The following is an 11,888-nucleotide window of genomic DNA, read 5'->3' as shown; positions in this document are numbered from 1 at the left end:
GAAAGCCATCCCCACCAGGTTGTCTCCTCCAACTGAAGGAGTGACTTGGCTCCCTGGGGAGCTGTGCAAGAGTCAAACCTCCCCCTTTCCTCCAGAATGGAGGCTCTTGAGGAAGCAGTGGTGCAAAGCATGCTGCTTCCTTCCTCTAGCCAGGCTCTTGGCGCATTTCCGTAGAATCATGGAATTGTTAAGGTTGAAAAAGTCCCCTAAGATCGTTGAATTCAATTGTTAACCCAGTACTGCCAAGGCCACCACTAACACATGTCCCCAAGTGCCACATCCACACATCTTCTAAACCCCTCCAGGAATGGGGATTCCACCACTGCCATGGGCAGCCTGTGCCAGGGCCTGACCACCCTTACAGGGAAGAAATTTTCCCAATATCCAACCTAAACCTGGTACAACTTAGTGCCATTCCTCTTGTCCCAGTCTCTTCTTCCACATGACATGTCGAGTTCAGGCTTCACTTCCTGCCCTGGAGAGCTGCAGCTTTTGCTCAATCTCAGGTTGTGATGGCATAGGAGGATAAAACCCTGAGCATGAAAGAGAAATGCAATGAAGTTGCAAGGACTGCTCCATCTCAGCCTTCCAACTGGGAACAGGCTGTCCTGAGTTGTGGCTGTCCCATCCCATAGAAGTGTTCAAGTCCAGGTTGGACAGGGCTTGGAGCAACCTGGTCTAGCGGAAGGTGTCCCTGCCCATGGCAGGGGCATGGAATGAGATGAGCTTTAACTTTCTTCCAACCCAAACTGTTCTGTGATTCCGTTATTCTGTGATTCTATGGACAGCTCGAGCCTCAGAGAGCACCTCTTCCTTACCGCCAGCCCCTGAGCTGCTGGACCTGATCCCCATTGGATCATAAGTCTTAAACTGTTCTTTGGCAGCCCCAACACTTCTTCCCAGCCAGTCTTCACATATGGAGCATGACATGTCTGGGAATGAGCAGCACCTATAGGACCAATTCCTATTGCTTTTGTCCAGAGAAAGCCTAAAAGCCCCTTCACTGGCCCTTCCCAATCAGAGCTGCAGTCACTGCCATGCTGTAACCGTTATCACTGTCACAGCTGTGCTGGCCTGATCCTCCCAGGCCAGTCAAACCCAGTAGGGCCCCAGCAGCAATGAGCTGCCTTGAGTTCTGGAGGCTCCTTGCTGGACCCCAGAACTGAAATCTCCCCACAGAAACCAGCTCTGATGGAGGAGAGGGGCTGGTTCTTCTAGGAGGCCAGGGCTAAGCCTCCACTGCTGCCTGCTGGGTCTAGGGGTGCCAGGGCATTTCTGGAGTTCTTGGCCCTCTGCACTGCTCTCCCTTGGGCTTCTCCGGCCCAGCATCTCCCTGCCAGCTGAGAGCCCTGTGCCATGGCCACCAAGTATGTTTGCTGGGGGGGAGGAGATTCCTCAGGAGTTTGAGAAGGGGAAGATGCTGCTGCCAGGCTCTGCACTGGTCCCAGCTTCTCCTCGCTTGACTCCAAGCTCCCTCCTGAAAGGTATCCAAAGGCCTGAAGGCTGTAGAGAGGGGCTTTTGCAGGAGAGAGAAAAAGCTTCTCCGTGGCATTATTTATTTTCCTGTGGGATGAGCCACCTCAGGGCCCTGTGGGACACTAGGCAGGGCTCCAGAACCACCTGCCAGGTGGGTGCTCTTGGCCAGGGGCTCTGGTGCTCCAGATGCTGCAAACTGTGCACCCAGCTCTGCTCCTTCTTCTGCCCAAAGTGTTCTTCCCCCTGCTGGGGTCTCGGCGCTGCCGACACGCCCGCCAGCGGGAGCTGCTTGCATGTCTCTGTGGTCAGGATCCGGCCCTGGGCTCACGTCCCTCCTTCAGGGCCAGTCTCTTGGCTGGGGGTCAGGAGTGGGGACTGGCCTACGTGACAACAGCCCGTCCCCATAGCATTGCCATAAACCTGAGCTGTACCCAGAAACAGGCATGTTTTAAACTATGGCTTTAACCTGTTCACTGTAAAAAGTGCCTTGGACTTTAATCTGAAGAGGTCAGTATCTATAAGTATTTACCTGTGCGGGTGTGTAAGGATGCAGTTCTCTGTGCAGAGTTACACACACAAATATATGATCTATACGTACCTGTGCCTTGGCCCTTCTGTTCCAACAGCCGTGGGAGCTCTTTTCTTTCTGCTGCTGGGGCCGGGGGTGGAGTGATATCGGAGGCGCTCCTGCTGCAGGGACCCCCTGCCGAAGGGAAACTCTGTGCTGCGAGGGTTGTGCTGGGTGCAGTGGTTCCCCTCAGTGGAGCTGATCTGTCCTGTGCATCCCCAGGAAGCAGTTCTGTGCTTCTCCATGTCTGTCTGCGTGCTTTGGGAAGACCCTGGTGAGGGGATACACCCCCATTCCCTTGCAGAGGGATGCTGGGGTCACATCTCTGGACTGCCCATGCCAGGAGCTGCTGGGCACTTTGTAAAACCACAGATGCTTGTTTTATGGGAGCAGCAAGGGGGTTTCCAGCCACCTTCTCCCAAAAGGGAGTTTTGGTTCCCATGTGCTTGGGCTGTGGCTGAAGGGGGGAGCGTAGGAGGTTGATGGTGTGGCAGATGCTCTTTACCCTGGCTCTGCATTGAGGCTCCCCATGCTCATCCAACTCTGCCCAAACATCAGAGCAACACCCCTCACCTCTAAAGAAATGAGGATAAAAGTTATCTGGGGTGCAAAGGGCACAAAACCAACTTTCCCAGAGGAAATGCATTGGTAGAGATAGGGGGAAGCTGGATCCTTCCCACCAAGCACCACTAAATCCAGGTAACAAGTCTTGCTCAGAGCCTGGCAACACTGCACCACTGTCTGAGGGACTGGTGCCCCAAAATCCATCCCCATATATGTGGGCCAGGGGGGTGCCAACAGGAACAACTCCCATGGCTAAGCACGGCTATGACTGTTGTGAAGCCAGTAGAGGAGAAGGAGGAGGAAGGTGGTGTGCAGTAGTTGAATCATGATGAATTGATAAATTGGACTTTTTTGGTTTTGAGCTAATACCTCTAAATCCTAAAAATACCTCCAGCAGTCCGGGGGACTCTCTAATAGGTGATTAAACCCCTGGAGCTTAATTTCCAGTATTAATGGCTTAGTACAGCAGAGCCCTACTGTACAAAGGCAGCTTTAGTTCTGATACTGCCCACGAAGACAAGGCAAAATGCATTTAGGCTTTGTGTGCAGCATGAAATCTGTTTTTATTAATGGCTCAGGATTAAGGCTTCTCCAAAGAGAAAGGGAGTCATAATCATAAAGTGGATCTCTATCTCCCCGTGTCCCTTTGCCTTTTGCTTTCCCAGTCCCAGGAGTGAGAAGGAGGGAGACAATGCCATTGGTGTGAAATTCTGGGCATCTTCACCCAGCCCAGTGCAATGTGTCTGCAGCAGCGCCGGAACGTGCATTGCCAGGAGGGGAAGTGCACTTTGGAGAAAAAGAGGGGAAAAAAGGGAATAAAAAAAAAGTAGCTATTGTTTTGCTCAACGGTTCCTTACAGATAGAAGTTTTTATAAACAGTGGGGAGCTACTGGCCTTCCACAAGGGAGGGGAAAACCCCAAGCAAACAGCTCCACAAGGCAAGGGTTGGAATCAGCATCTGCCTGCTGGGAGTGAGCAGGATGTGGGAGGCAGCTCTCGGGGGCGAGGGAGGGGCAGGCAGGGAACAGGGGCTTTGGATCAGGCTCTGCCTTTTCACGCAGGCAGGAAAACTGCTCTGGCACTGAGCTACAGCCTCTGCACGCCAGCACTTCCCCAGTCAGGAGCTGGGAGCCTCACTCCCTGTGGAGAAGCTTTTGCTCCCGAGGGGATGGGGTGGGTGGTGAACGAGGAGATGTGGCTTCCAGCTGGACAACCCAGATCTGCTCCCTAGCTCCTGAACCCAGGAAGAAAAACCTCCAGGAAACCCCCTCCTGTACTTACTGCAGAGCTAAAACGAGCTGGGGAGCTGTTGTGCGGCTGTTTCCATCTCACATGCGCTCCTTTTCCAAGGCTGCTCCACTGCTAATTCATCTCCCCAGCCTTGGGATTCCAGGCACCAACGGGCTCACTCGTTACTGTTAATTATCGGTGCAGCGGTGTGAGGTCTGCAGGCCAGATCACGCCTTCCAAGGGGCCTGGGTAACATCAGCCAAACAGCTTGGCTCTGCCAAAACAGCTCCTGGGTCCTCCTGAGCCCAGAGAGGGAGCCCCTGCTCCTTCTCCGGGCCATCCCAGTAGGATTCATTAATCGCTGGAGCCTGTGATGGTGTCACTTTTGCAGGGTTCCCTGCCTCGTGGTGACAGCAGGGCTGAGGGTCCCCTGCCCAGGGGTGACAGCAGGGCTGGTGTTTCGTGCAAGGGCTGCTGGGTGTCTTTTACCTTCTGGGCTTCCTGCTCAGCCATAGCGTTTGCATATCAGCTTCCTCTTCTCTCCCTGCAATTCCCGGGAACACCCATGAAGGATGCAGCTGCCTGATGAGATGCCAGGTTAGTGTTTAATGGTATTTGTGTCCCTGTGCGTACTAATGGGATGGAAGAAACCATCTCAGTTTCCCACAGCCTGCTGGCCTGGTGCTCGCACTATAAGAAAGGTTTCTCAGCAGGGACTGGCTGGCAAATGACATTTTGCTACTTAAATGGGTATTTTGGGGTTTCCTGCTGGGGAGCAGCAGCTGTGCTGGAGCAACAACAGTCATCACAAGCCAGCTGGTGGCGAGGGCTTTGCTGCAAAACCTGGAGACAAGTTGTCACTTCATCCACGATGATATTTCACTAGAACCAGCAACCCAGGGCCAGGAGTGGGGTCCAACTCCTTGGTCTGCTGGGAAGAAGCTGTAGGGGGACAGGAGAGCCCCCACAGCCACTGTGCACCAGAGGAAGCCCTCACATATGTCACAAGGACCAAAGAATTAAACCCATAAATTGGCACTTGAGATGTGGTCAGGTGCTGCAGGGGGTGAGGTTTCGCATCACCACCTAACCTGGAGCAGCCAGTACAGAGCCTGGTTTCATGGAATCATGAACTGGTTTGGGATGGAAGGGACCTTAAAGCTCATCTAATCCCACCTCCCTGCCATGGGCAGGGACACCTTCCACTAGACCAGGTTGCTCCAAGCCCTGTCCAACCTGGCCTTGAACACTTCCAGGGATGAGGCAGCCACAGCTTCTCTGGGCAACCTGTGCCAGGGCCTCACCGCTCTCCCAGGGAGCAATTTTCCCCAATATCCCATCTAATACTGCCCTCTGTCAATGGGGCATTCCCCTTTGTTCTCTCCCATGTCCAAAAATCCCTCTCCAGCTCTCTTGGAGCACCTTTAGGTACCAGAAGGGGCTCTAAGGTCTCCCCAGAGCCTTCTCTTCTTCAGGCTGAACTCCCATTCTGTCTCCATAGCAGAGGGGCACCAGCCCTGGGAGCACCTCCATGGCTTCCTCTTGATTCTCTCAAGCACCTCCATGTTCTTATGTTGGGGGCCCAGAGCTGGACACAGCCCTACAGGGGAGGGTCTCCAACCCACGCAAGGTTTTGGACCTCCATTCAACACTTAAGAGGCAAAAAGCAGAGAAGTCATTTCACTGCAAATGAAGTTGAGTTCTTTTCTGTTTGAAAAATAACTGGATTTGGGTGAGAAGCAGTGAGCAGTTCCCAAGGGAGGTCAGGCACAGTCACAGAAATCCCCATGAAGTCTAAGCTACTCCAGATAATCCCACCCAAGCCCTTTGCTGCAGCTTGGTGTGCAACAGACACTGCTATGACTCCATCCTGCTCGTGCTGCCTCAAAGAAAGTTGTAGGAGCTGGAGGCTGCCCCTATTCCCAGGTGCAGAAGAGCACTGTCAGGCTCGCATGATTCCCTGTGGCTCCTCTCCTCCCTCCATGCCAAGCTGCATTGGCACAGGGCCAGGGAGGATGCTGCTTGCTCTAAAGCTGGCACTGAATGTTGGTTGAGAGCAACAGGTTTTGTACTAATTAAAGAGGAATCAATTAGGCTGCAAGATATTCAGCCACCTGGTGCTTCTGACTATTTTTTCCTGCTCCTTCTCTTTTTTCCTTAATGTGCTGCTGCTGCCTCCAGGGAAGCCATGAAAAGAAGCAAGACACATTCCAGTTTCTTGCTTTCTTTTAGATTAAAAAATTGCTGTTTGGGAGGAAATCTGTGCCAGGCTGACCAATTACAGTGCTGTACATGTCCCTGTGATCTGCAGCCGGCATCTCCTCTGCCATCCATCACTCCCTCCAGCCACCCTCCTGCATCTCCAGCAGCACGTGGTGCTGGCTCTGGCAGCAGTTCAGTTTGTGCTGCATGAAAAAAGAAATCTGCAGCGAATAAAGAAAAAGCAGCGAAGGAGGTGTAATGGGATCCCGTGGGAGGCACAAAGGAGTCCTACATGCGAGGAAGCCCTTTGGAGACCCAGCTGTGCCAGGCTTTCCCCTGTGAGACGGTCCATTAGAGTCTCTCTGTGCTCAATAACACATAAATCAGGAGGAGCAGAGAACAGCAGCCGCTGCCTCGGGCAGCCTCCAGAGTTGGCCAAGTGCTGACCTTGAAGAAAATGGGGGCTTTAGCAAGTACCACAAATGACACAGGTGAAAATCAGGCACTGGTGTGGTGAGGAGTGGCAGGGGAGCAGGGGGGGAGAGCCCTGTCTGGGATGCACAGGATACTTTTACTCTCAAGTTGATGATTTTCCCACCTATGGTTCTGCCTCGGGGATGGATTATGAAATCCTTTCAATTTGTCTGAGCACACGATAAAGCCCTCTTGCAGATAAATCAGATTCAATATTAAATATGAAAGGGCAAAAAGGGGAACCTGAGCTTGGATGGCAATGTAAAGGTCACAGGAGGGAGTATTAATGCCATGTCAACTGACACATATTAGGAAGATCTTTGAATTCCGGCTTTAGGGAGGATTCATTAATTCAACTGATTCACTCCCTGGGAACCACATCAGATGTGCCAACTCAGAGCAGTGACAAGAACCCCCTTCTCCTCGCTGGTCCCCCTCCAAGAACAAGCTCTGAGAGGTGCTGTGTGGCTCGTGGTCTGTCCAGGGTCCCCCCTACCCCTGCCTGACCCCCTACAGCAATGCTTTGGCCATCACCCAAGAGTCGACACCTTGGTAAGGGAGGGGCTGACCAGCCTGGAGCCCAGACAGATACAGTGTCTGAAGTGTGCTTTGAGCAGCCAGTCTTCCCACAGCCCCTCTCCGAGCCAGAGGAGCCACTGGCCATTGTGGAAGAGAGGAGCCACTGGAAGGGAGGAGCCCACCAAAGGGTAGTTTTGGCCGCACAGATGCTGCCATGGCTCTAAAACCACATGGAAAGAGATCCTGAGCATCCAAGAGCTCGGGGTGAAGGCCATGCTCATGAGGCACCTCCTGCCACACAGGTGGCTGCACCGCAGTCTGCCTTCTCCTGCCTTTTTAGCAAGGGTACGTTTTGTACCAGCCAGAATAAAACCGTGCTGCTTCCCACCGCTGCAGCTGCCGTGGGAGTCAGCGTGCCGGCTCCTTCTCCTGCTGCAGCTGTGCCAACCCCACCTGCCCTCCCCTGCCGGGCTGCAGCTTCCAGCAAAAGACAAAGGCCATGGGAGCACAGTGTCCATCCCTGGAGCGCACTGGTGCCCGAGGGGGACAAGCATCGAATAGACAAAGGTGCCAGGAATCTCCCCTTCCCCTCTGCTCCGCAGTGGGAGCTCTCAGGATGAGTAATCCCTGCTGACATCTCAGGAGCACAGACATGGCAGCTCTGGGGCTGTACCAGAGCTCAGGTTCACTCCTTCACTCAGAACAGCGAGGCAAAAGCTTGTGCAATTCCTTGGATAGCTCTGCTGCTTCCCCAGCTGGGAACCTGATTGTTGGGAGCAAGAGAGGGCAAAGCAGGGGGAGAAGTCCCTTTCTGGGAAGCAGCCCCTTGCTGTGGTGCCCAGATGGAGGTGAGAGGCTCAGGATGGGGCAGCACCTCCTGTGCTGCTCCTCCTGCTCCATGTTTATAGCTAAAGTAAAAATCCATTGGAAGAAAAAAAACCTTTTTCCCCCTCCAAGGGGAACTGATGCTCTGGATTTATGGAGATTTTCCACATCAGTTCCCAGCTGTGTGTCTGCAGCCAGAGAAGAGAAAGTGCAATGCTTGGAAGGACGTGGAAACCAGCTCAGCCCAATTCCCCAATCCACACAGAAAGAGCCTGGAACACTTGATGGGCGCTTCTGCAGGGAGGCCAAACCCTAATTGCACCTCTTGGCTGTGGTGCGAGAGCAGAGCTTGGCCCTAGGGTGGAGGGGAGCAGGCACCGACAGGGTCCATGATACAGCAGCACTCCCAGGGCTGCCGGCCCTTAGAAACCCCTGTCAGCTGATCAAGGACTGCGAATCTCTCCTGTAGGAATAGGCTGCCTCCAAGAGTGAGGAAGTGATATTTTAGAGCATCTAATAAAAGAGTTTAAAATGAAACTCTGTGGAACAATAGCCTGAACTGAGAGCCAGCATCAGAGCAGAAAGTCAGGCGGGGGAGCTGTGTCACAATTTATTTCCTCTCCTTTCCTTTCCTAAGAGGGAAGCAAAACAAAGCAGACACCTGAGGCATCTCCAGCTGACACTGGAGATTTAGTGAATACTGCCATCCTGCGGGGAAGCCTCTGCTCAGCCCCGGGGAAGTGGGGGGCTCAGAGAGCCCCCAGGGAAACAGTGGGGCAGGATGAGCCCCAGCATCCCAGGGCGAGCAATGGAGCTTTCTCCATCCTCTGCCAAAATCAGCAGAGCAGCCTCATGTAAGCTGGTGATCAGCTCCTTATCTCCAGCACAAACCACGCTGTTTTCCCGTGGCTGTGATGTCCAGAGGGTGCTGGAGCTTCTAGCAAAGCCAAGTAGATGCTGTGGCTGTGTTAATGCTGGGCCTTCAGCAGCTGGAGGTCTCCCATCTCCCAGCCCCTTTCCATGGAAAAAGGTTGGGAGTCTGCCCAGTTTTCCACAAAGGAGAACAGAGAATGAGCTCATACGGATGAAGTGGCTGTTTGTCACATCGAGGGTGTTGCAATTCAAGAGGACACATGACTTCACAGGCAGCCTCTGTCACACTAAGGAGAGCAGCGCTGGAACCTTCCCATCCCGCCCTCACACAGGCCAGGATGAATCACAGCCACCTAGGCTGGGGCAAAGCCTGGGAGTGATCACCAGAAATTAAAAGGGGGTGAAAAAAAGGAAAGAACAGATCAAGGAGTCGTTGTCATACGCTGTGGTGTCACTTGTGCTTCGGCAAAGTGGGTGGGAGACACTGCTTGTGTGGACTGTGACCCCCATGTTTGACAGGAGGGTTTGTGCTCCCAGATCCTCCAAAGAAAAAAGATGTGACAACTTCAGTGGGCATGCTGGGTCCCTTTTTAGGCAAGGAGCCTCCCCATTACCAGAAAAAAAAACCACACCAAAACCACGCCAGGAAACACAAGCCCCAAAATCTCTAAATCCAGAAATTACCTGAAAAAAAACCCTCCCAAACCCTGGACAATCCACAGCTTCAGCTTCAAAAAAGCATCACTGAATGTGAGCAGCAGATAAGCCTGGCAATTCTGGGGCCTGACTCACTATTTCTGCACCCTGCTGTGACCCCAGGATCACTGAAACACCTTTGGAGTGCTGCAGGGAAGAGGCCATGGTGGGAGCAAGGGCCCCACCTGAAGGCACACACAGCTACCATTCCACTGGACAAACAGACCAGGGTCCTCTGAGGAGTTTGTCTTCATGTGTTTTGCCCATTCATAGGCAAGCGTAGGCAGATGGACCCCTAAAATTCATCCAGACCCTGTGCCCATCCCTGCCAGGTCCCCTCCACACCCACCACGCTGGCAGAGGAGGGGCTGGGGGCTCGCAGATGATGGTCCGAGATGTGACAATTGCTCATTGGTTGTTACAGAATCATGGAATTGCTGAGGTTGGAAAAGCCCTTTAAGATCATTGAGATGTTGCCTAAAATCAGAGAAATAATTGTCTGGACAATTTTGAGTATAGAAAGGTAGAAAGCAGCTCTTTAATTGTGGTGCCTTTGGTGCACAAAATATATTGCACATACAACAGTATAGGCCTTTACAATTTTTATAATAACATCTAATTATAATATCTGGGCATTACCTCATTAGATACATCCATTCCCAAAACTGTTCCTCCCATTGTCCCACCCTCACCACGCCTCCCAAATTTGGGTTGGTGGTCGCAAAATGACCACCCCTTCATCCCTATCCTCATCCTCCTCATCATCATCTCTGTCCTTCTTGGAACAGCTTCAAGGCTTCTGAGTAGTTTTGACTTGGTTATATGCAATGGTGTAACCCTGTTATGTCCTATTCTGTCTTATTCTGAGTACATTTTCTACAGATAAGATGTTTTTCACCTTGCTAAAATCTTTGTCTGTTGGAATTCTTGACAAGAAGCGTTTAACAACATTTTAGGAATCTAATACAAAGGTGATATACTGAAAGAAGTATACTAAAATTTTATATAATATAGAGTTTAAAGCATCAGAGCCCAGCTGTTACCCCAGCACTGCCAAGGCCACCACTAAACCATGTCCCCAGTTGCCACATCCATACCGTTTCTGAACACTTACAGGGATGGTGGCTCTACCACTGCCCCAAGCAGCCTGCTCCAGTGCCTGAACACCCCTTCCATGAAGAAATTTTCCCTAACATCTAATCTAAACCTCCCTTGGTCCAACCTGAGGCCATTTCCTCTTGTTACCTGGGAGAAGAACCCACTCCGCCACGGCTGGTCCAGACGTGCATGTGAAAGCTTGGCTCCCAAGCCTTCTGGTTTAAGAATAATCCTTATCCACAGGCACAGGTACCACTGTGCCCAAGGTGCTGCTCCAAGCCACTGGCAGCCTCTGAGCCACGGGAGCCCGGCAGTGCCTGTGCCAGATGGGAAATGACACACGGCACACAGGGACAATCTGTTCTCTGACGGTAGTTTTCTAACTCACACGATCTCGTTTGGAATGTGTTCGCCTGGGAAAGGGAGGATCCACCGGCAGCAGAGTCCACGCCTGGTTTGGGGCTGGGGAAGGGAATTGTCTCCGTCCACCTGGAAGGAACCCGGGACAGGATGGGACATGACGCGGGGCACCTCTAGCACTAAAAAACATGCATAAAACCGGGGGTGACAGGAGTCGGACGGGAAACGGGGAGCCTGTGGAAAAAAGAGGAGCCCCACACTGGGAAAGGAGAGACTCTGGTGGGGACCACAGGGGGATGGGGGAGCCCCGACGAGGAAGAGGGGATCCAAAGGACACACGGCAGACAGAGAGCCCACAGGGAATGGGGGTTCCACGGGTCACGGAGGGGCCTATGTAGGAGGGGAGAGCCCCGCAGGCCCCGAGGGCCCCGCGGTACCGAGGGGCAATGGCAGCAACGGGAGCCATGGGGAAAAAAGGCGGGGGGGGGAAAGACATTTACTGCGCATGCGCAGTAGCGCCTATGCGTGCCGCCGCCTCGGCGGAGCGCTCCCATAGCGTAGGCGATACCCCGGGACACAGCGGAAGCGGCGCGGCCCCCAAGCCGGAGGAAGGGGGTGCAGTTGTGCCGCCTCTCCCACAGCGGAGCGGCCGAGCCGGGCCCCACCGGGACGGCGGCGCCGGCACCGCCAAGCGCTGCCCTAGTCAAACATGGCGGCCGCACTTTGCCCGCGGTCAAGATGGCGTCCGCGCGGCTCCCTCCGCACCTTGCGCAGGCGCGGGGGTCAGTGCGCGTCATCACCGTGCGCCGGCCGTGGCGGCAGCGGCGGCAGCCGCGGGGTAAGGGGGCGCGGGGGGGAGGGGCGGCCCCGGGCCCCGCCGGAACCTCGAGGGGCCCTCCTGGGTCCTTCCCGGTCCTTGACATCTCTACCGCCCGCGGTGTGTCCTGCAGCGGCCGCCGGGCCCGATGAGGCGGCGGGACTAGGCCGCGTTGCATCTTCGCGC

This window comes from Neopelma chrysocephalum, unplaced genomic scaffold (genome assembly GCF_003984885.1).
Source record: "Neopelma chrysocephalum unplaced genomic scaffold, ASM398488v2 Primary Assembly neopelma1_137, whole genome shotgun sequence".
In the NCBI taxonomy this organism is placed as follows: Eukaryota; Metazoa; Chordata; class Aves; order Passeriformes; family Pipridae; genus Neopelma; species Neopelma chrysocephalum.
This window is presented reverse-complemented; position numbering follows the sequence as displayed.